We start from the raw sequence: 25,520 nt of genomic DNA on the forward strand, positions 1-25,520 counted from the left end.
AGAGAGCCTTTGATCAGCTGAATTCAGGTAGGGGGGGGAGAGATACCAGATCCCTCTCACCCCGCTTCCTGGACAACTTCAGAACTTTGATGGGAATGAAATTCCTGTCGAGGGCACTGTGGATCTGGAAATTAAAATTGGACGACAAAAGAAGAAACACCCGGTCATAGATGTGACTCCGGATGGCACACCCTGTCTACTGGGGAATGACATCCTGCGTAGGTTTTCCCCCCCTAATAGACTGTGTGAACAAGGTCCTCTGGACCCAGACTAACAAGCCAATAGAATTAAAACATAGTGTCAACCATGTTAGTTTAAATGGCACATGCCACATGGATGAACAAAAACATGATCATATGGAGTTCCATTTTCAGAACAACCAAATACCTGACGTGACAGTAATTGCTGTATGACAACAAACCGATGATGGGGACTCCTCTCTATTTCTGAAAATCAACCTTCCTTCAAGTTTCAAGTGGCATTCCACACTGGAATGAAATACATTGAAATTCTATACTAATTCACAATCTGAAAATCCCAATTCCATAGTCAAGAGTGATGAGAAACCAGCTCAAAGTTTAGCTGACATTCAGAAGATTAGAGAACAGTTATTCATCCCTATTCAGTTAAATGAGGGGAAGGAATCTGTTCTCGCCCGAGTGTGCGTGAACAGCGGTAAGAGCTTCATCAGCGAAGCCATGTTCTGAAAACTCCCAAAAGATCCAGCCATTCCCACATTTAAACTGATTGATAAATGGGAAATGGACCTGGAAACTCCCAATTCCAAGCATCTCCTGCCTTGCAGGTGTATGCTCAAAATTTCTATAGGTAACCAAAGCATAGTACATAATTGTTGGGTCATGCGAGATGTCCATGCTGCATTCTATTTAGGCAGTGACATTCTCAATCGCTTTGCCATTCATTTGGACCTGATAAACTACAAAGCCTGGTCCCGATTAGGGGGTAATTCCATGGACTTTGATGATTCAGAAAAAGCATTTTGGTCAGCCCAATTGATGCTGTATGCAGTTGAAGTTCAAATTGGAGAGGAAATCACCATCCCATGACAGACACGACTATTTCCCCTTGAATTAATAATTAAAAGAGGACAGAAACTGCAAAATCCTGACACACATGGACACCTCAACGCCCATCTCAAACAGAAGAGGTTGGGGTTAAACCCAAAACCATTAGTCAATGTAGAACACAACACCATTCCAATATTGATGGATAACAGCAACCTTAGGCGTATCACTCTGGCCGCAGGCATCATTATTGGAATGGCGGTTGATGACCGACATTGTTACATGTATGTAGGTAATGAACTGGTAGGACCAATCCCCAATGAATGTTTTAACAGTCATAGTGACAATGACATAACACCAGACAGGATCTTCACCAGGCATGGGGGGAATTTCCTTTTGTACTCTTACTGCCCTTACAGTGAGGAAGAGGTGACCTGTGACATCAGGAGGGATGAGGTGATCTTCCAGGTCCACAGGGACTGCCTCCCCTACCTGAAACCTTCTGTCCAGGTCAATACTTTAACCAGGGACTTCTCCACCCAGTTGGAGGAGTCTGCTGAAATAGCCAAACCAGAATTCTTTCCAGGATTCAGGCAAATGGTTGAAGAGAGAGTCAATCTAGCTGATGCCTGTGAGACTCTGGAGCAAAAGCAAAAGTTGAAGCATCTGTTCTTAGATTTTCAAGATCTCTTTGCAGTGGACTCATATGACTGTGGTTGCACCGAAATCCATACAACAATTCCCATGGACCCTGGTATGACTCCAGTGTTTGTGAAGCAATACCGCTTGCCTCTCGCATCCATGGAGTCCCTGACAGAAATAATCAAAAACCTTGAGTCCCGTGGGAGTCGTCCAGTCCTCAGCACCTTTAATAATCCAGTGCTGGGGATTTTAAAACCCAACAGCCAGTTGAGACTCGGTGCTGACCTGAGGGAGCTGAACAAACGGGTCCACATGTCCCGATGGCCTCTCCCCTACATTGACCAGGGGCTGGCCCAGATCCATGGTTCAAGGGTATACACTGCCATTGACCTGACAAATGGGTACTGGACCGTGCCTGTCAGTAGGGAGGACCAATACAAGCTTGCCTTGACATTTGGGGGCAGCAGTACAAATGGACTCGGACTCCCTTCGGATACATCAACTCTGGCAACAAATTTAACATCTTCTTGCATAAGGCTATGCCCGACTTGGGTGAAAGGGGTAACCTGGCCTATGTAGACGATTTCCTGATCAAAAGCTCAACTGTGGAGGAACACATAGCGGAAATCCGTTATGTTCTGACACAGTTGAGGGTTGCAGGAGCAAAACTCTCCTTACAAAAGGCACAGTGGTGCAGGACCCGTGTCAATTTCCTGGGGCATGAGATAACTCCTGATGGTCTCTGTCCCCAGGAAAAGAAAGTGGAAGCACTCATAAAACTCAAAGACTCCACAACTCTGTGTGAGCTAATGAGCCTTCTTGGACTGAATAATTACAGTAGGAAGTTCATTGAGGATTACGCAGAGATCACCAGACCCCTGATCCATCTGTTGAAGAGGGGGTCAAGTGGGAGTGGGGTCCAGAACAAGCCGAGGCAGTAAAGCAACTCAAAAGAAGCCTCGCACAAGCGCCTTGTTTAGCTTACCATGTCAAAAACAAGGAGTTCTTCTTGCAGACAAGGTTCTCGAATACATGTTTGACAGCAGTACTATATCAAAAGCATGACAAGGTCAATAAAGGCATCTCCTATGCAGGTAAGACTTTATCCTCTGTGGAGGAAAAATTCAACCATTGTGAGAAGGCACTCCTGGCAACGGGATGGGCATTGAAAAATGACCACCCATTCATCCAGGGGGAACACATTATAGAGACTACACACCAGCCTTTGCAATATCTCCAAAGTGACGGAATCCAGGCCGGAAATGTGAGTAATTCCAGAATTACTTCCTGGATTCTGTCAAAGCAAGGCTTTCCTGTGGAGGTCAGATATGGCCAAAACAAGAAGAGTCTCCTCGCACAATGTCTGGCTGACTTGCATGATTGTGCCAAAGAAAACTGTCCCGAGGACGAAAGTCTTAAAACCCAGGATAACATGGAGGCATACCTGAATTCCCTGCACAAAGTCTATGAAGAAGACAAGTGCGAGAGAATGCCCACCATCTGTGTGGATGAGTGCCCCTACCATGTTGACAATAACGGGGAAAAAGAACTGGAGGCCAGCGTTGGGAATGCTTGGGTGTATGATGCCCCGGAACCCTCCACTAGGTTCAAAATCGGTCCCTATAGTACTCGTGTGGCATAGCTGATGGTAGTTCATCAAGCCATCCTCACTGCCGTCCAGCAGCAACTCCATGAAGTGATCATAATCACTGATTCAGATTATGTCTGGAACGGGTTTGTGAAGCACCTGGTTAATTGGAAAACCAGAGGCATGCAATGTTCTAATAACAAACCGCTCAAACATGGCAAGCTAATACAAAATATTGATGATCTGGTCACCTCTAGTGGGATGACCATCTATTGGAAAAAGATCAAGGACCATTCCAGAATAGAGGGACCAGACAAAACTGGAAATGACCTAGCTGATCAGCTGGCCAAAACCGGAGCAATCCAGGGGAATTGCCTTGAGATCGAGTCCCTGTTGGGGGAAATCCAGGTCACTGCAATCACTAGGTCCCAGACAAATACTCACAATGAACTGCCCAGTGGAGTAAGGAGATCCAAGATGCTGATTTAATCACGGCACAAAAAGGGGATCCAATCATTGGTAAATTTTATCAACACATTGAGGATCCTGAGAACTTTCCCTTGATGGATACCTGATTGCATTGGGAAAGAGGAACGCAGGGTGTTGATGAAATGTCCAAAAATGTTCCGAATCCAAGACGGTTTGTTGGTAAGGAGATCCATATCCGGCTATGACCAATGGGTGGTCCCTACCTCATTTTGAAGCCTGATGCTAAGCGCACCCATGATGCGGCCACAGCCGGTCATCGGGGGTTTCATACTACATTAGAAATCTTGCGAGAGGTTGCATACTGGCCACACATGGAGCAGGACCTCGACCAATACCTGAAGGGGTGTATTGTGTGTGCACAATTTCAGCCAACATCACTCACACACTGAGCTCCCCTCCAAAAGAGGGGGATGACACTGCCTTGGTCAGATTTACAAGTAGATTTCATCGGGTCTGTGATTCGCTCCTCTTGGGGGAACAAGTACATGTTAACATTAACATGCTTGTTTACTAAATGGAATGTCTCCCAGCCCCAAATTGCAAGGCAGAAACAGCAGCTGCCCTGATGATCAATCACATCTTCTTGCATTTTGGACTACCCCAAAGGACTGAGTCAGACCGAGGTAATCACTTCACCAGCGAAGTGATGACAAAGATATGGGAGATACTTGGGGTAAAAAGGAAACTACACATTGCATACCGCTGTCCTCTAGTGGAGGAGTTGAGAGGTACAATGAAACCATTGTGAGCATACTAAAAATGTTTGTGGCAGATTCTGGGCCAAGTTGGTACGTCTGATTACTGCTTGTCCTGATGGCCATCAGATCTACCCCTTCTTCTGCAACTAAGATGTCTCCATTTGGGCTGATGACTGAATGAGGGATGGTGCTACCGCAGCATTTGCTCTATAGAACACAAGAGCAGACACTAATAAATGCCTCCACAACTGTGGGATATATTGGCCCACTCAGCTGTGCTATACTAAATCACTTTGCTGCAGTGGTGCAAGAAACAGCAAAATGGCTGCACTGGGAGTCAGTGCGGCCATTTTGCTGTTTCTTGCACCACTGCAGCAAAGTGATTTTGTGCATGTCAGGATCTCAAAACTGCATTTTTGCAACAACCAGAACATGGCTGCACTACCCTGCCACACACATTTCATGTGGGTTGGAACAGTGTACTCACTGCAGGAATGTGCCAGTGTGCTCTGCAACATTTAACATGGAGTGAAGTGAAAGAGGCAGCATTACTTTGCTGAAAACCCAAAATGCCTCTTTAAAATGACACCTTTTTCTAACTTTAAAAGTGCTGCTTGGCGCTAAACTCATCCAGTCCTTATGAACCACTGTGATCAAAAAGGATCTGCAATGGCCAGGATCATCCATTGTGTCTCAGCAGAACCGGGCCTAATTCTTGACTGTCAAAAGTATCTTTGAAAAAGCAACCAGGGGCTTTGTTTTTATTTTACACGGGAAACGTATCTATTACTTTGCCAAAGTATTTAAAAATCAGCTGTTCAGAGAAAGACTCTAAAAAGATGCCTGTTTAAATGTATCCATGCTGCAAAACAACTCCAGCACTCAAGAAAAGAACTATAGCTGCATAAAATGTTTATTTTCTGGAGATGAAAACCGACTTTAAAGAAATAGTTAAAATTGTGCTTTTCTGGCTGAAGAGAGAAAATCTCCTATTTAAAAGTAAATTGTTGTGTAATGGCCTGCTTACTTAGCAATGTAAAATGATTTGTTGCTGGTAAAAGTACACCTATAAACTGTTTTGATTCCACGGGTTTAAGTCAAGATGTAAAATGAGAAAATAAAAGCTAAAGCTCATAGGCTAGATTGGCAAGCTATAAAAAAAAAACCTGCTCTTCAAGTTACAGCCCTGTTTTCCTTCAGGAAAAGAGGCACATCATAACATCATAAACTTCTATCACAGGAAAGCACCAATTGCTTGAAAGACTTTGAAGGCACCAAGACAAAGAAACTTCCCAAGCTCATCAGACATTCGTCTTTGCTCCAGGCTGGGACAATAGCAGGCTAAGACTCTCACCTGTCAAGTGTGAGGGGCAATACAACCTTCAATCAAGAGAGAGGCCCCTCATCCTGCCTCAAAGAAACTGACAGTTGGTGTTAGCTGGGAAGAAAAATATGACAGACAATGACCCCATTTGTCTTAAGACTATTTTATAAAGAATTTAAAAAACACTTGTATCTCAGCTGTCAAAATTTGCAAAAATGTGGAATTTTCACATATAAAAGATGAATGTGTTTGAAATCTTGGTAGAATGTCGTGGCACACTCTGGACAGAAATGGTGATATCTGTTGTATTACCAAAAAAGCATCCATGTTGCAAATGTCAAATTTTGTACATACATCCCTGGGGAATTTTAGGCCAAATCTTTCATGTTTAAAATTACCAAAATGTGTCAGAAATGCGAAACCAGGTCCCACAGATTTGGGTTTGGATTGAAATATGACGCACAAAATATGTAAGATGTGTATCTGATTTTCTCAGAGGTGGCAACTGCATAAATATGTGTTTGTGGCAAAATTAGACTTTGGTTCCAGTAGCTAGGGGAAGTTTCTAAACACTGTAAAAATCACCCCATAAACATGACATCCTTTTCTGTGATCCAATCAGCTGTGGGCAAAGCAGAAACTATGCTCTTGCCCAATCCTAGTATTAGGGGCGTGGGTAGTAAGCCTGCCCCTGCCATATACTGTAGTGATGTCATCTGGCATGATAAATAAGGGCCCCTGACAGCACACAGGGTAGACACTGATTCCTGACTTTCTTCCTGAATTTCTGTGTGGCGTCTGGTTCCTGATTTCTTCATCCTGATTGATCCTGATTCCAGATTTTTATTACAAAGCCATGGCCTATGCATTGCTGACCCCATTTTCAGCTAAGCCTCAAATTCTAAAAATAAATCCCAAAAACCCAAGTGAAGCATTCTGATCCAGCCTGGCTTGCTGCTACTAGATGCATGCCTGCGGCAAACTTGCCATCCCGCTGATCTGTAGTATCCAGTAACCAGAAGTGCCAGTCCGGTGAAGTCCGGTGACCAGAACAGCCCAGCTGATCCTGTCCCACCAGATTTGCCCAGCTGTCCTGTGTTAGACCAGATCCGTGTGGTGACCAGAACCCTTGACAGTCCAAAATCCTGAATTAAAGTGGACTGTAAGTATTAATAGGAATCATAGAAAACCATAGCATACCTTGTCCTATCCCAATCTCTAAACCATACTATCCTTACCTTATTAACTTGTAACATTGTCAGAATCCTTATTGCAATCCTGTCCTTGATTTATCTTGCTAAGATCCATTTATTTAGTCATGTTTATCTTGTGTAAATCCTAAACTATCAATCCAATTTCGAGTGATCAGACTGGTTCCGCCAGTGCGGGCGCTGGGGATCTGGGGTTGAAGTTATGAATCAATTATAGAGCTTACTGTGTCCCTCTTTGGTATTCTAACCTGAATGCTGTAGAATAGAGTAAAACTTAGAGTACAACTATTCTTGTCCACACAGAGTTTCTTTTCTGTTTTCACTACCTGATTTTTCTAAAAACATCTCTTATTCTACATTGCATATCTCCCTCAGTTTAATAGCTAGATACCTCATTTCAATTCTTGATTACACCTAAGACCTATAGCTATACCCCAATCCACAAACCGCACTCAAAATCAGAAACTCGTTTTAATGAAAAACTGTTTAATTAATTTCAGGTGGGAATGAGTATTTTTGCAAAGTTTTGCACGTGTTATTTTTACTATCAATTGTTTTAAACCTTGCATTAATTTTCGAATTGTATGCTTTTGCTCAAACTATTGCTTATGATTGCTTGTAATTTTCCAGTGTTGCGCCCATAGAGAATTGTACTTATTTAAGGATATTTGCACACATTCATTGTTTTATTCAGCCATTTCCGAGTGTGACTTTAACATTGCAAAGGTTCAAATCCATTTTTCTCTCTTGTTTGGGGAGGGAAGGTTGGATTCGAATTCGGTTTCTTATTCCTCATTCCTGATTACCTGCTGCTTCCTTGTATCTATTTAGGATTGCTTATTTGTGGGTTGAGGAATATTGCAGGGGGGAATCCTAACTTAAGGAGAACTTGAGAAACTTGAGGAGAACCATCTCTGGTTCCGGAAGCACCTCAAAACCTTCCTCTTTGCTTCTGCTTTCTCTCCCCCTCTCCCCTGCTAAATTCCTGACTGAAATTGCACTGAATCTGCAACTGTGCCACTCTCACCGATCTTGGTCCCTGGCCCTGCCACTCTCCCCCTGCACTGCCTCCCTGGCAACCCCTGCACTGCGGGACTGTCTCTGTATCCCTACAGTCCCCTTCCCAGCACTTATTCTGCACTTACCTTGCACTTGCCACCAGCTGGCCCTTATTTATCCTGTTATTCACTACCCCTGTACTGCACTTTCCGCTCTTCCCTTTCCCCTTGCACTTTTCCCTTCCCCTCCACCCATGCACTTGTGCGATCTGAATGACACCAGGCCTAGTAGGATCGTTGTCTGTCTTCCCTTTTTTTTTTCGCTCCCTGCCTCGTCACGCCTTGAAACACTTGTGTATAGGCGCGTTACAAATACCATATCATATCATATCATAACATATCATATCATATCATTAAGTGTTATCTTTCCAAACAAGCCAAAAGTGTTCTATTCTCTGGTGTTTTCCATCTGTGTTGCTGAATGGTTAATTTAAGGGCATTGTTCACATTTATATCTGTTATTGTCACCACTCTGGTGATTGCTGGTCCCTATTAAAACGTATATGTTTGATTTGAATTTTCAATAAATAAAGAAATATTACCTTTACCAACCAGCCTGATTCCTGGTCCATCGTGACCCTGGGTATTTGAAAAGGGGTGTGATATGAGTGGTGTATCTCTCAAATATTGAACCTACATATATAACAAAATAAGCATTTCAGTTGTGCGCTGCATACTGGGCTGAGATCAGGGTGTATCACCTGATTGAAATACTTAACAGTAAGCAGTGTGTTATAACGGCAGTACATTATATGCATTTTCATGATGAAGGCATGCGCATTCTGGCAATGGGGCTCATTACGAATTTGCTGATGTGCGAAAAAAGTGGAGGTAAGAGCGTTTAACTATATTTTTCCTGCACAACCAAATTACACAGAGCCGGTATTACCGCCGCCCGGTATTGCTGGATGCTAATACCAGCAATTTCTTAAGGCAAAGTGGAGGAGTTACCTCCAGCTTCGGTTACCATCCGGTAATACCAGCAAAAATCCCCAATGGTGTCCTATGGACTACAAAAAATGGGTATTAACAATGGCAAACCGCCACTTGGAATCAGGTGGTATTACCACCAGAGGTAATACCTCCAGTGGTAACACCGCCTGACCAAGGTGCGCTATCAGTAATTTCGTTTTCCCGTATTCTGGTTAATTTACCGCAAAAATACCGGTAAACTCATAATAAGACTCAATATGCCAACTTTTATTCAGAATAAACTTGAAGGGAGTCACTCATTTCAGCAATAAGATACATACTCCAGACTCATGTCTTTACTTCCACTGGTGGTGCACCCACCTTGACCTTTCTCACTATGCTTGCATTATTATAATTAAGGTTTCCAGTTTTATGGTATTTACTTTTCTGCCATTTCCGTCTGTATTTATCCATATTTATTTGTTAGCCTTTTATTCTGTATTTATCCACATTTATTTTTTTGTCCTATAAAAAGATAATTCACAACCAGTATTTTTCTGCATTTATTCTAATCAAAATATGCATTTTTTAAAGCACACATGCAGCCATATAGGAAAGAAATGCTAGCTCAATTTTTTCCATAACAAATGGTTGCTCCTGTGACTGCTGCTGCCTGAAGATATATGCTGTCAGCAATTTGAAGAACTTCAATGCTATTTTTATACAACTTTTACACTCTCCATGCTGACAATCTGCAATGCGATTGCCCTGCGATGCATGAGTGACATCATAAAGAACTAGACAGAAAGACCTGTTTTTCTGTTTTTTCCATTTTTGTAAATACAGACAGAAAGCAGATTGAGTTCTGTCTGTATTTATCTGTAAAAATCAGCAAAAACGTAAAACTGGAAGCCTTAATTATAATGCATGCAAGCAATGCTAGCTTCAATCAAAAATGCCAGAAACCCATGCTCTTTAACTTTCAGCCAGTAAACAGCAAGCGCACACTGGCTCATCAGCCTCAATATATTGTTATAATTTAAAACAGGACAGACCAATTCTGGCTGGCCTTACCTGATCATAAATCAGACAATAAATCTGCTTGTATAACTGCACAGCGGGAAAGGAATTAACAGAATAACTTGAAATAATGGTTATCCCTTCAAAGGATGACTTATATCTGACACATTTCGACAAAACACATTCTCAGCTGAGTCCATAAATCATCTACAACTGAGAAATATTTCACAATGGTTCTTACATATTCCCCAATGAGTTGTGCTATTGAGATTGAATTATGGAATATTTTAGCTTTAAAGGTTTCTTTAACAGAGATTGCACCCTTGATCTAACTCTCCCTCTGACAACAATCCCACCTCAAAATATTGGGGCAAGAAACAGGCTGATGTTCTTTTTTTATTATAATAGCAATTCAAAACGAAAGGTAGTCCCTGACGTTTATGCTGGGGAAGTCGTCCAAAATACGATAAAACCACAGACAGCTTATCTGCAAAAGGGAAAAACAACCTTTGTGTTTGTTCTAACTAATTCTCAATGCACACAAACATCTATTCGTATAAATCAAATATATTTAGCTTATTCTGGTCAACAATATACAATGTATATTCCAGTTATCACTGCTTGTCAGCTTCTATTTTCTTATTTTACTTAACATTAAACAAACATGTGTGGACCCCAGAGAACATTTATTTAAAGAGATTTTGCTGTATTGTCTCTCACTCAATTGACAGGTATTGGTGTTAGAAAAAAAAACGCATATTCATTTAACACACAAATAACTTTCTCATTTCCTAAATACTTCTACAATATGTGTGTGGTTATGTTGGATTCTAGTGTATGCATGCGTGTGTAATACACAGTGCGATGTGTTGAACTAGTTATCCATAGGATTGTGTAAGAGAAGTGTGCTTTCATTTTGGAGAGCACAGAATATTAGTTTATATAAAAATCACATGCATATTAAATTATTCTCTGAATGTATAGAAACCAACCCCTCAATTCTACTTGACATTAGAAGTCTGTTTATTGCAGAATAATTTCTCTTCTGCATAATGTTATTGGAAAGAATGTAAGGGTTGTTTAAATTGGCATAATTTTCTTGAGAATGGAAGCAGACAAGCACTAATCTCCCTCTCTTCCCACTCTTTCCACTAGAATGGTGTAGTGTCATTCAACATTTTTTTTTTTAGAAACTATGGCTTCCACATGGTCCAAAGTCAAATAATCCTTTTTAAACTGAAAATGTGTTGTACACCAAGTTAACCCTCTAAAACTGAGGTCCTCTAATCCCCTGCCAACGCTATAGCCTCCTCCCCATCCTCTCTCCCTTCCCCCTTCCACCTCCACCTCTCTACCTGTGCTCACAACTGTAAGGACGTAATGGTATCAAACAGTGGAGACAGACACAAGTGATCACAGTTCATGGGTGTTTATCGAACTAAAATAGGTTGGTTGAACGCCTATCTAACCTAAATCTAAGGAGGGGAGCAAGCTACGACTATCAAATAATAAATAACGCAGTCCTAGTGGAGTCTCTGTCAAAATAAAAGGGCTTATACTAATAAACGTATTGCTAATCTTTACTTATAAATACTAATGGTGTGTGATACTAATGTATGCAAAAGAAAAGTGTTCAAGAAAGAATATGTCAGGATGGTTGAGAAGTTGGCTTCCCTTCCCCACGTTTTCAGCATGGGGCAAGGTTACATGTGCAAGCTTAGCACACACTCTGGCTTCTTGGCCAACAGGTAACAGTTCAAAATATAGGCATCAGGGCCTTCTGCCGAAGTCTCTCTTCAAATGACAGCCTGTTATTGCAGAGGACCTGATGTAACAAACAAAACAAAATGTTCCTTTCCTTTGTCAGTGTTTTTACATTCACAGGTTCACAACTGGTCTCCATCGTTCGGGCTTGGGCCACGGGTCACCCTCATTCGGGCTCAGACCTCTTTCCCACAATGTTCACACTTGGTCTCCCTTGTTCTTGTCCTGACCACGGCTCCCCCTCATTCGGGCTCATATCCCTTTTCCACAATGTTCACAATTGGTCTCCCTCGTTGCAGCTCAGACCACGAATCCCTCTGTTCGGTCTCAGATCCTCTTGATATCTGAATAGAAGATTTTTGAATGTGCGATGGATTTTGCTTGAACTGTCGCAGGACCACTTTGATTCACTTCACACAATTGTTCTCATCAATTTGCTACTTTCGTTTCTCTTGGCTGGATACCTTACAGAGACTTCCGATTGAGCACATTCACGGTGCCAGACCCCTCTGTCAATGGTATTGTAGCATTCCATCTCAAGTTCAAACATTCATCAGCAATTTAGCTTTACTTGCGTCTTTCATCACACGCATTTAACAATGTTCATTCCAGTGTTTCGTTATACAATGTTGCCGCTTGCAAACTTGACTTCAACACAGAACGGTCTTGCATCGGTCTCCCCAACTCACCAGCTGTGTTGATCTCTCTGTCGCTTCTTTGTTCGTGGAGCCAAGGACAATACCAGAGAGTCTGCTACTCTACCCCACCTTGGTCAGTTACACAGGAGCGACCTTGTTATCTCCGACACACAATGCAGAATTCTTCAGTCTAGAATCCCGGCCTAACATTTTCTGCCTTGAAGGATTCTTGAAAGTAACAGAGTTTTGGCTGTAAAAGTCAAGGCTGCTTCCCTTCTTACAAACCCTTCTTGGTTTGAAATCTTTCTTCCCTCGCTCAGCTACAGATTCGAAACTGCAGTACCTTTGTGTGCTTTGCCTCGCTCAGAGTGTGCTCACCCAGGTGATCCTCCCTCACTAGTCCACCCCCAGAAACTGGATCCAACAGTGTTAGTAGTGTCCTGGCCACCTGGATGACAGATCCTGGGGGACTAGCGGATGAGACACCTTCTGGTTTCTCACATACCCTTCCCCTATGCGATGGGGATACACTTGGTCTCTTCCAAGGTCCTCCAATTTGATGGCCTTAGAGAGAACAAGGGGAAGATGTATCCAGTGACTTTCGCATGTTCCATAGGTTTTGTGTTTGTTTGCCGAGTATATTCTACAAACTGAGATCGACGTTGTGATTTTGTTATTGGGTATTCCTGAGATTCGGTTTCCGTCCACTCCCATGCCCGAGAGGTTTGGGAGCAACAGTCTGGTTGCCAACAACACCGGGGTACAAACTCTCTGGGGGAATTCGGGAGATCTTGTAAGAGAGTAGAAATTCAGGAAAGTCTCTTCCCACGATGACTTCTTCAGGGAGTCCAGGAATAATGGCGGATGACACCAGCCGTAAATCTCCCTGATGTTAATGTATACAGGTCTCTTGGGGTAGATTTCTGTGTACACATATGATTCTAACTAGACTTGCATTTTCTAGGTCTTCTGTCCTCACCAAATCAGCCTTTATAGCGGTCTGTTTGCTGCCTGAATCAATTAGCATCTTTACTGGGCTTCCATTTACTAGGGCTTTTTCATATGTAAAGTCAGTTAAAGACTGGCATAGACATATGCTGAAGGTATCTAGATCAGCCTCTGTTTCTTCTCACTCGTCCCCTCCGAGGCACCCTATTTCCATTGGTTCTTCTTTTAGATTTTTAGGGCAATGTCGAGCCAGATGGCCAGTTTCTTTACACAAAAACCAAATAGGGGGTGATGGGTTAATCTCTTTAAGGTATTCTCTCCTGCTTTCCTCTCTACACTTCGGGTCTGGTCTTCTGGTTTCTATTCTTTCTTTCGGGGTCTATTCTTTGGGTTTAGGGAGACCTCCATCAGTAACTGGGTTTGGGAACAGTATGTGGGTTTGTGATCCTTCCGTTCTTCACTTCTGTTACAGTGTGAAAATGTTTTGATGTGTCTGAGTGATTTTGAGCAGTTTCACTAGCCATGACTAGGGAAGGTCGGTTTAGCTGTAATACTGCTTTCTGTAAAAAGGGAGGTAGAGAATTGATGAATTGCTCCTGATAATTGCGACCAATTCTTCCATGGTCTTGTTAATCCAGAGGGCTACTGTGTTCTTAATTCGTTCCCCTAATTCGAGGGGGGTTTCCCCGGTGTTTAATCTAATAGCTCTTAGTTTCTGTCGAATGAAGTTACAGGTTTGGCCTACTCATTTAAGAAGTCCCTCTTTTATGGATATAACGGTAGCTCCCTGGGCAAGGTTAAGTAGCTGGTAGGTGGTCTGTAGCTCGCCTTTCAATAGGGATGACAAATAAAAAAAATGTAGTTTTTTTCCCACCCCACTCGCTCGGCTAAACGCTCGAAATTCAAAAAGAAATTTCCTAGATCTTCACCCTCCTGATAAGGTTGTAGTATTCCCTGAGGTAGTATGGGTCTGGCCTGTAACTCGGCTAATTTTGCTAAATTCCCTTGAAGACGGGTTTCAGCCTGCAACTGATGGGCAGCCAGTTGGGCCATGACATCTTCAAGGTTGGCCATATCTTCCGGGGGAGTAAGGGATCCCTCTGTGACACTTTCTGATTCGGAAACAAAGGGTCTCAACCTCCGAAAGGGTTTTGAAGTCATCTGACTCCTCTGAACTTGATCCTGATGGAGGAGAAGATCTGGGTGGGTTGATCTCAATACTTGATGGGACAGGAACTGAAACTAGTCCGCTGCCAAAAGGAAAAGGTTCATGGAAAGGCAGATTCAGGGCGCTGGGTCTAATAAAGATGTGCGTGGGTCTTATTTTAAGACTATTCAATCCCATTGTTGGATATTATAGTGGGATGGGAGAAGGGTATTTAACAATACCTGGGTTTTGAAAAACAAATCTTGTTGGCCCATTGGCGATTTGAAGCTGGGAGAACAAAGCCTCTTTTATGATGTATATTCTATCAGACTGAAGGAGTTCAATAAATCTATTTTCTCCTTCTGGTGGTGTGACAATTATCAGGATGGGTTTTCAATTTTCTATCAGTTGAATCGTTTACCAATCCTGACACCACATGTAAGGAAGGCATGGTATCAAACAGTAAAGATAAACACAAGTGATCACAGTTCAAGAGTGTTTATTGAACTTCAAATAGGTTGGTTGAATGCCTATCTAACCTCATTCTAAGGATGGGAGCTAGCTGCGACCATCAAATAATAAATATTGTCGTCCTAGTGGAGTCTCTGTCAAAATAAAAAGGCCTATACTAATAAACCTATTGCCAATCCTTACTTCTAAAAACAAATGGTGTGGGATAACAATGAATGCAAAAGAAAAGTGTTCAAGAAAGAATATGTCAGGATGGTTCAGAAGTTGGCATCCCTTCCCCACATTTTCAGCATGGGGCAAGGTGGCACGTGCGAGTTTCGCACATACTCTGGCTTCTTGGCCATGAGGTAACAGTTCAAAATATAGGCATCAAGGCCTTCTGCCAAAGTGTCTTTCCAAATGACAGTCTCTTATTGCAGACGGTCTAATGTAACAAACAAATCACAAATGTTCCTTTCCTTTGTCAGGGTTTTCCCATTCACAAGTTCACAACTGTTCTGCCTCATTCGGACCATGGGTCCCCCTCAATCGGGCTGAGACCACTTTTTTACAATGTTCACAATTGGTCTCCATCATTCGGCTCGGACCACGGATGCCCATCATTTGGGCTCAGATCTGCTTGATATCAGAATCAAAGAGTTTCGAATGTGTGATGGGTTTGCTTATACCGTTTCAGGACTACTTCGATTCACTTCATACAATTGTTCTCATCAATCTTCTACTTTCATTTCTTTTGGCTCATTTCAATTGAGCACATTCATGGTACCGGACCACTCTGTCAAAGATATTTTATCTTTCCTTCTCAAGTTCAAACATTTATCAGCAGTTTAGTTTTACTTGTGCCTTTTGTCACACGTGTTTAACAATGTTCATTTTAGCGTTAATTATACAATGTTGGTGGTTGCAACCTTAACTTCAACACAGACTGGTCTTGCATCGGTCTCCCAAACTCAACGGCTGTGTTGATCTCTCTGTTGCTCCTTTGTTCATGAAGCCAAGGACGATACCACGGTGTCTGCTGCTCCTTCCCGCCTTGTCCAGTTACGCTGGAATGTCCTCGGTACATCCGACACACAGTGCAGGATTCTTCAGTTTGGTTTCCCAGACTTACGCCTTCGGTCTTGAAGGATTCTTGAAAGTAACAGCGTCTTGCCGAAAAGGTCAAGGGTGCTTCCCATCTTACAAATCCTCCTTGATTTGCGATCTTCCTCCCCTCGTTCAGCTGCCGACTCAAAACTTGGTGTGCTTTGCCTAGCTCAGAGTGTGCTCTCATGCCCTGCCTTTTATCCATGTGGGGAAGTTTAATGGCAGTTAGGGATGAGTGATTGTTAGTAATTGCCTGACCTTGCCTGACCATAGTAGTGGGACATGTCAGGTACACAGCTCGAGTGTGAGTCTGTTTTCTCCCAGAGCAGGCTGTTCGTGTGAACGTGTTTGTGCAAGAAAGGGGAGGGGGGTAGAGTTTCCATATATCCAACCAGGTAGGATGGGGTAAAGATGCTACAGGGAAGAGAGGGATATTAAGTCGCACCATCAGGTGTCCCACTCCCCAAAGACCCCACACCCAGGTGATCCTCCTGCACTGGTCCACCCCCAGGAACTGGATCCAAAAGTGATGGGTGTGTCTTGGCCACCTGAATAACTGATCCCCGGGGACTAGCGGGTGAGACACCTTCTGGTTTCTCACACAACCTAGGACTTAGCTTCAATTCTTCCATTTTATTCTCTCTGCATTTTTCGAACACTGCCCGCTCCTGAAATTTCGATCTGTTTAACATTTGTCATGCTCGCACTTTCTTATCTTTTCACACTACTAAGCTTCTTATCACCTCTCTAATGTTCTCTTGGATTTAAAACTGTTAGGCTCTCCTCAGTCTTCCTGCCTCCCATCTTACTCCTCTATGTTTTTTCTATAACTCGGCTATACACGCCTTATTCTCTCTTTCCTCATGCACTTCTTTTATTTCCTCTGTAGTTTCTCATTTTCATCTAACATTTCATGCCTGCAGAGGCGTTGCTAGGGGAGGGAATGAGGGAGATATAGCCCCGGGTCTCTTGGTTGTAGCCCCAGATAAAAGCTCAGGGGGTACAACCAAAAGGCCTGCTAGCCCCGGGTTCTGACAGTCGCAGCATTAGTGCAGCCCTGAATCTATTCCAGGCATAGCAACACCCCTGCATGCCTGTATCCTCTTTCACTTTCTTTCTATCATCTACAAATTGATCCATGGTGTCGCCCACTCTGTCTTTCCTCCCATTTCTCTATTTATTTCCCTTTCCTTCTCTTTCTTCCTAAAACCAAGTCCTACTTACTGTTCCCAGACCCCCCTGTGCATCATACCATTCTTTTTTTCCTGCCTCACTCCAAAACATTAGATTGTCCTCCCCTTCTCAATTCCTTCCCTTCTCCATTAGTTCATCATCCGCTCTTTGTATTTTCAAAACCCAACTTAAAGCACACCTTCTCCCGTTGCATTCTAAAAGCTGACATATTTTCTCTCTTCTTTCACTATTTCCTTCTGTGTCTTGATGAATTTTAATTAAGTACCTTCATTATGGGACTGTCTTCTTTATTATTATGTCTAGTGCAAATCCCAGGTTAAACTTGCAATGGACTGCCAGGTTTTGCATGACGACTTGTCGTCCAATCTTCAGCCTCGAATTTTGGGACAAATGTCTCGTTTCTTTGTTGCCTCGCCCAGCCAATCTGAGACCTCACAGGAAGATTCATAAAATGTGTTAAGCCAATCAAAGCCATAGAGCGTCATAAAGGAAGTTCAACCTTCTACATAAGATCCAGTCGATTTTCTGTTCCTTTGTGGGTTCTGGTAGGTTATGAGGGAAGGAGTTCAGAGGTCTTTCTCACATCTGAAGTGTTTTTGGGGGGGGTTCTGGAGCATTGGAGCAGGGTTTTGATGGGTTTTGTGGACCTGTAACTGTTTGGTGTTGCTTTGTTGTCTAGTTTTGTGGTCGTTAGTGTGTTTTTGTTGCAAACTATTGAGTCTCTTTGTTTTCATATTTGTTTAATGTGTTGTTAGTGTGCTGTTAGTTTACCCCATTTGAAAAAGATAATGCCCTTTAATCTTTTGACACTTCCCGTTTATGTCTTTGTGATGGCTTTCCATCCGATTGGCAGAATATCCAAGACTTTGTGAAATGTTAAGAGTTCTAATAAATAGACTTAGTGCCTCATTACACGGTAGGCGGTAACCATGGCGCTATTAGCGCCATGGTTGCCGCCGGTACCGTACCGAGTCCGCCTTGGTGGATGGCGGAATTACCGCCCTACTCCAAGGTGAGCGGGGGCGGTAATTCCCCAATCCCCATTTACCCTTCCCCATTCCCATTTTTGCCCCATAGGGCATAATGGGAATGGGGAAGGTGCTAATTACGGTACCGCAAATTGCGGTACCGTAATTAGCTCTGAGGTCCCTTTGCGGGTCCCGTCCTTAACGCCTGGAAAAACCAGGCGTTAAGGGAGGACCCACAAAGGACCTCGTAGTAAGGCGGTAAGGGTTTACCGGTACCGGTGCCCTTACCGGTACCGGTAAACCCTTACCGCCTACCGTGTAATGAGGCCCTTAGCCTTGAAAGTCAGATCTGCTAAACAATCGCACTTTCAGACATTGGGTGTCATTACGAGTTTGACAGTAGCCGTGCCCTTATTAAGGGCACGGCTACTGCCAAACTCTCTACCGGCACCCGCGAATGGGCCATACCCGCGAGCAGAACTTGTAATGTGGCGGTATGGTAACAACGCAACAACAGACTCAAGGAGTTCAATAATCCCATTTTCTCCTTCTGGTGGTGTGACGATTATCAGTATGGGCTTTCAATTTTTATCAGTTGAATCGTTTCCCAATACTGACTCCACATGTAAGGAAGGCATGGTATCAAACAGTAAAGATATACACAAGTGATCACAGTTCAAGGGTGTTTATTGAACTTCAAATAGGTTGGTTGAGTGACTATCTAACCTCAATCTAAGGATGGGAGATAGCTGCGAGAATCAAATAATAAATAATGAAGTCCTAGTGGAGTCTCTGTCAAAATAAAAAGGCCTATACTAATAAACCTATTGCCAATCCTTACTGCTAAAAACAAATGGTGTGGGATAACAATGAATGCAAAAGAAAAGTGTTCAAGAAAGAATATGTCAGGGTGGTTCAGAAGTTGGCGTCCCTTCCCCACATTTTCAGCATGGGGCAAGGCGGCACGTGCGAGTTTCGCACACACTCTGCCTTCTTGGCCATGAGATAACAGTTCAAAATATAGGCATCAAGGCATTCTGCCAAAGTCTCTCCCCAAATGACAGTCTCTTATTGCAGACGGTCTAATGTAACAAACAAAACACAATAGTTCCTTTCCTTTGTCAGGCTTTTCCCATTCACAAGTTCACAACTGTTCTCCCTCATTCAGACCATGGGTCCCCCTCAATCAGGCGCAAATCACCTTTTTACAATGTTCACAATTGGTCTCCATCATTCGGCACAGACCACGGATCCCCCTCATTTGGGCTCAGATCGGCTTGATATCAGAATCAAAGACTTTCGAATGTGTGATGGGTTTGCTTATACCGTTTCAGGACTACTTCGATTCACTGCATGCAATTGTTCTAATCAATCTTCTACTTTCGTTTCTCTTGGCGGGATACCTTGCAGAGACTTCGATTGAGCACATTCATGGTACCGGACCACTCTGTCAATTCTATTGTATCTTTCCTTCTCAAGTTCAAACATTTATCAGCAGTTTAGTTTTACTTGCGCCTTTTGTCACACGTGTTTAACAATGTTCATTCTAGTGTTCATTATACAATGTTGGTGGTTGCAATCTTAACTTCAACACAGACTGGTCTTGCATCGGTCTCCCAACTCACCGGCTGTGTTGATCTCTCTGTCGCTTCTTTGTTCGTAGAGCCAAGGACGATACCACAGCGTCTGCTGCTCCTTCCCGCATTGTCCAGTAACGATGGAAGGGCCTCGGTATCTCCAACACACAGTGCAGGATTCTTCAGTTTGGTTTCCCAGCCTTACGCTTTCTGCCTTGAAGGATTCTTGGAAGTAACAGCGTCTTTCCAAAAGAGTCAAGGGTGCTTCTCATCTTACAAATCCTCCTTGGTTTGCTTTCTTCTCCCCTAGTTCAGCTGCCGACTCAAAACTTGGTGTGCTTTGCCTCGCTCAGAGTGTGCTCTCATGCTCTGCCTTTTATCCATGTGGGGAAGTTTAATGGCAGTCAGGTGTGAGTGATTGTTAGTAATTGCCTGACCTTGCCTGACCATAGTAGTGGGACATGTCAGGTACATGGCTCGGGTGTGAATCTGTTTTCTCCCAGAGCAAGCTGTGCGTGTCAAAGTGTTTGTGCAGGAAAGGGGTGGGGGGTAGAGTTTCCAAATATCCAACCAGGTAGGATGGGGTAAAGATGCTACAGGGAAGAGAGCGATATTGCGTCTCACCATCAGGTGTCCCACTCCCACTCCCCAAAGACCCCTCACCCAGGTGATCCTCCCGCACTGGTCCACCCCCCGGAACTGGATCAAAAAGTGATGGCCATGTCTTGGCCACCTGAATGACTGATCCCTGGGGACTAGCGGGTGAGGCACCTTCTGGTTTCTCACACAACCTAAGAATTATTTTCAATTCTTGCGTTTCATTTTCTCTGCATTTGTCAAACACAGCCCGCTCCTGACATTTCTATCTGTTTAACAAGCATCAATCTCGCCCTTTCTTATCTTTTCACGCCACTAAGCTTCTTATCACCTCTCTAATTTTCTCTTGGATTTAAAACTGTTAGGCTCTCCTCAGTCTTCCTGCCTCCCTTCTTACTCCTCTATGTTTTTTCTATAACTCGGCTATACACCTCCTATTCTCTCTTTCCCCATGCCCCTCTTTCTGTAGTTTCTCATTTTCGTCTAACTTTTCATGCCTGCAGAGGTGTTGCTAGGGGAGGGAATGAGGGAGCTATACCCCCGGGTCTCTTGGTTGTAGCCCCAGATAAAAGCTCAGGGGTTACAACCAAAAGGCCTGCTAGCCCCGGGTTCTGACATTCGCAACATTAGTGTATCCCTGGATCTTTTCCAGGCATAGCAACACCCCTGCATGCCTGTATCCTCTTTCACTTTCTTTCTAGCATCTACAAATTGATCCATGGTGTCACCCAATCTGTCTTTCGTCCCATTTCTCTTTTTATTTCCCCTCTCCTTCTCTTCGTTCCTAAAACCTATTCCTACTTACTGTTCCCAAACCCCCATGTGCATCATCCATTTCTCTTTTTCCTGCCTCACTCCAAAACATTAGATTGTCCTCCCCTTCTCAATTCCTTCCCTTCTCCATTAGTTCATCATCCGCTCTTTGTATTTTCAAAACCCAACTTAAAGCACACCTTCTCCCGTTGCATTCTAAAAGCTGACATATTTTCTCTCTTCTTTCACTATTTCCTTCTGTGTCTTGATGAATTTGTAATTAAGTACCTTCATTATAGGACTGTCTTCTTTATTATTATGTCTAGCGCAAATCCCAGGTTAAACTTGCAATGGACTGCCAGGTTTTGCATGATGACTTGTCGTCCAATCTTCAGCCTCGAATTTCGGGACAAATGTCTTGTTTCTTTGTTGCCTCGCCCAGCAAAACTAAGACCTCACGGGAAGATTCATAAAATGTGTTAAGCCAATAAAAGCCATAGAGCGTTGTAAAGGAAGTTCAACCTTCTGCATAAGATATTTTCTGTTCCTTTGTGGGTTTTGGTAGGTTATGAGGAAAGGAGTTCAGAGGTCTTTCTCACATTTGAAGTGTGCTTGGAGGGATTCTGGAGCATTGGAGCAGGGTTTTGATGGGTTTTGTGGACCTTTAGCTGTTTGGTGTTGTTTTGTTGTCTAGTTTGGCAGTCATTAGTGTTTTTTTGTTGCAAACTATTGAGTCTCTTTGTTTTTATATTTGTTTAATGTGTTGTTTGTGTGCTGTTATTTTACCCCATTTGAAAAAGATAATGGGCCTCATTCCGAGTCATGCCGATAAGTAACTGTATTTTCCGGCATGGCATAAAGTACGACACCGTGCTGGTTGAAGTCCGAAAATTACGGCCCATTCCGAGCTCACGGACACGCGCTTTCCGCCTTGCCGGAAAAGGACCGCGCGGCCTGCCGCAAAATCCCTCGAAAAACCCCTACCGGCATGCAACCGACACGTAAAGTACTACACCGCCCTGTAAGCATTAGCGACAGTGCATAACGGTGACCGTAAATTACGGTGACCGTAATTTACAGAAACCGTAAATTACGGTCTCCGCCAAAAAACGGATCCGGAAATTACGACATCGCACAGGAACGGGAAGGAGAGCGGCGGCCATCTTTAAAAACACAATCCATTGCCATCCGCAGCTGCCAGCAGCCCTGTGAGGAAAGTAAAGTCGTGAACCGGACCAGGCACCACAGGACATGCCGAAAGCACCAAAAAGGGCGGCAGATCGCGTCCGCAAGGTGAAATTCTCCACCGATGAACTGCAGGTCATGGTAGACCACCTTGCAGAGCATGCTGATGTAGTTTTCAGCGGCGACATGCGCAGGGAATCAACCCTGCGCAAGAAGACCACCTGGGCGGAACTGGCACAGAGGGTGAGCGCTGTTGGAAGCACCCCCCGCACCCCAAGGGACTGCCGCAAGCGGTGGGATGACCTGCGGGTGCGGGTGCGGGGCCTCCTCTCCACCAACCGCAGCCAGGCCCTGCAGACGGGAGGTGGACCAAGTACACAGGTCCAACTAGAGCCGTGGGAGGAGACCTGCGCGCAGCTTATTGGCACGGAATCCATAGAGGGCGTGGGGACCATGGAGTGCGGCGGAACGACTTCTGCAGAAGGAGGTGAGTGTTGACAGTGCACACTGGCAATGTCCATTGCATCATGTAAACTGACCCAGGGGCCATCGAAGGCACCCTCTCGTGTTGCCCTCCCCCCATCTAACGCATCCCCCATCCAAAAAATGCTGAGGCAAGTGCCGCCTAATGCTGGCCCAAGTGCGAGTACATAACGCACATCAACCATACTGGACTGACTTGCACAGCCCATCATGCACCCCGTCCAGCGTGGTAGGCATAGTACCTGCCGAAATGTACACGAACAGGGCACAACGAATCACTCCCAAACATGTGTGTATATGTCTTCACCATGCACATGTACCACTGCCATAGCTACCCCCCAAACTGAACAACCCGTGAATGAATGAAATGTCCATGCAACCATGTATGCAAATAGGACATAGCACATACACTAATGTTGTCCCTCTCGCCTACCCCCACAGGCACAGACCATGACAGCACAGAGCCCCAAGGAAGCCGGCCAAGCACCTCCGCGTGTACTGGCAGGGCCAGGCCAAAGCCAGCAGCCAAGAAAACCACCCCTCAGCCTACGGAAAGGCCACTTGAAGCTGGCAGACCAGCAAGCCACACAACATCCATGGCAGCAGCCGAGCAGACCCCTACCTCAGCACAATCGAGCATTTCAGGGGAGGCTGCCGCTACCGCACCAGATGAGTGGGAGCCCAGCCCGCCACCCATCCAGGGGCCCATGTCGGAGGACGACCAGGAGAGCATGCAAATGCTGGAACCATGCCCCGTGACACTGGCGTCATGCAGCGACTCCGGGGTGCACCATCACCAGTGCACAGCCTTGAACTTGACCCGCTGGGGTGTGACGTCGTTCCCCCCAGTCCACCCATACAACCCCCTGCACAGCATGCTGGTGCAAGTAGATCATCCGAAGGCCCCCCTTCACCTGACCAGTTCAGAGTCCAGCAATTGAGCGATCTCATAGGGAACTACATTGAGGATAATCGCCAGACCAGGGCTGGACTGCATGAGGAACTCGTTCAAATGCGCCAGTCCCTCAACGACTGCACCACCAGATTGTGCGACTCCCTGACGGACAATACAACCCGGCTGTGCCATGTCCTGAACCGCATTGCTAATGCCCTTGAGGCAGGGAGTCAAAATACGGAGCCGCAGCAGGAGGGCACGTCCGAGACAAGTGAGGCCACGCAAGGCAGCCCGGAGAGACGCCTCCGACGTTCCTTGCGCAAACGGGATTTGCCTCCCCCAGACAAGGGCTCCAAGGGACATTAGCCATTCCTGCCACATGTGATCCCAAGATCCTACATGGGACGACTGCTCGGGAGTTGGGGGGAGGGGGGAGGGGGTGGCGTTGTGTTCTGGAGTTGGGGGGAGGGGGGTGATGTTGTGTTCTGGGGTTGGGGGGAGGGGGGTGGCGTTGTGTTCTGGAGTTGGGGGGAGGGGGGCCGGGGGTGGCGTTGTGTTCTGGAGTTGGGAGGGAGGGGGGTGATGTTGTGTTCTGGGGTTGGGGGAGGGGGGTGGCGTTGTGTTCTGGAGTTGGGGGGAGGGGGGAGGGGGCATGGGCATTTGCTGAAGTAAGCACTTTTTTTCATTTCTTGTTATCTCAATACACAATTGGTGTTGCAAAGTTGAACCATTGTGGACATTCTTCATTGCACTTTTTGTCCATCTGCACATATGGCATGGGCCCATTCGACACTAGATATCAGTGGAGGGGTCAGCCACCAGTCCTGGTTCGCGGGCACATATGTGCATCACGCAAACCTGGTGACTGCTGCATCTACACGCATGCACGGGTATGGTCATGGTCTGGTTGCCCCATGGGTCTGTTCAGGGGGTTCATGACAGGGGTCATGTGGCTTGCTGTTAGGGTACATCCACCAACAGCTGCATGTGTCGCAAAATGAGGTGGGTGTGTGGACTGTCATGGTGGTGAACAGCACTTGGCTGTCATGGCAGGCTTTCGATGATGGCCATATGTACATGTACATAGATATATTCGGCACGATCAGGGACACAAATATGTGTCCGATGCAATGTAATGCTGTGGGGTGTCATGTCTACATGATGGTCCGTGAACGGTGGTGTGGACATCTTGGGGTACATGTTCCTTTGTCGCATGCTGCTGTTCTGATGTCGGATCATTCTGGTGCTGTGTACTGTGTACATTCTCATTTGGCTGTGGATCATGTGCATCATCCAGCTCTGATCCATTCTATGGTGATTCCCAACACTCCTATGGGGGTGCCATGCCGGTGACGTGATATCGTACCCCTGCTGTCCTCCGTGAATTCCACTTCCAGGTGTGGGTCTCCAATGTGGTGCCAGGCTGGGGGATGCCGCAATGTGAATGTGCAGTGTGCCCTCGGATATGCACTTGCGGTTGTGGTGTCCAACAATGAGTGGTGCTGGTGTAGTGTGCCTATCCCTTGTCAGTTGGTGTGGATGTAGTGTGATGTGGGTGCCTTATTCTGGCAAAGTGAAAATATGTTCATATGTGCCGTTTCCCTGGTTCTTTGGCAGGTTTGTTGTCAGGGTGAACAACGTACAATGGCTCCATCTTTTCTACGCAGTTGGTTCATGCAGGCACCCACCCTGTGGCACCAGTGCACTTGCATGACACAGTCAGACGACTCAACAGCCAGCCAGACAGGTCATCCTGCATGTTGGGCCATGTGGCGCGGTAGCGTGCTGACCTCTTTCCTTTTCAATCGACCCTCCCAGGTCCAACTTGGGGCCCTCCTCTCTGACAT

Source organism: Ambystoma mexicanum, chromosome 4q, assembly GCF_040938575.1.
Source record: "Ambystoma mexicanum isolate Mex_15411 chromosome 4q, UKY_AmexF1_1, whole genome shotgun sequence".
Taxonomy (NCBI): domain Eukaryota; kingdom Metazoa; phylum Chordata; class Amphibia; order Caudata; family Ambystomatidae; genus Ambystoma; species Ambystoma mexicanum.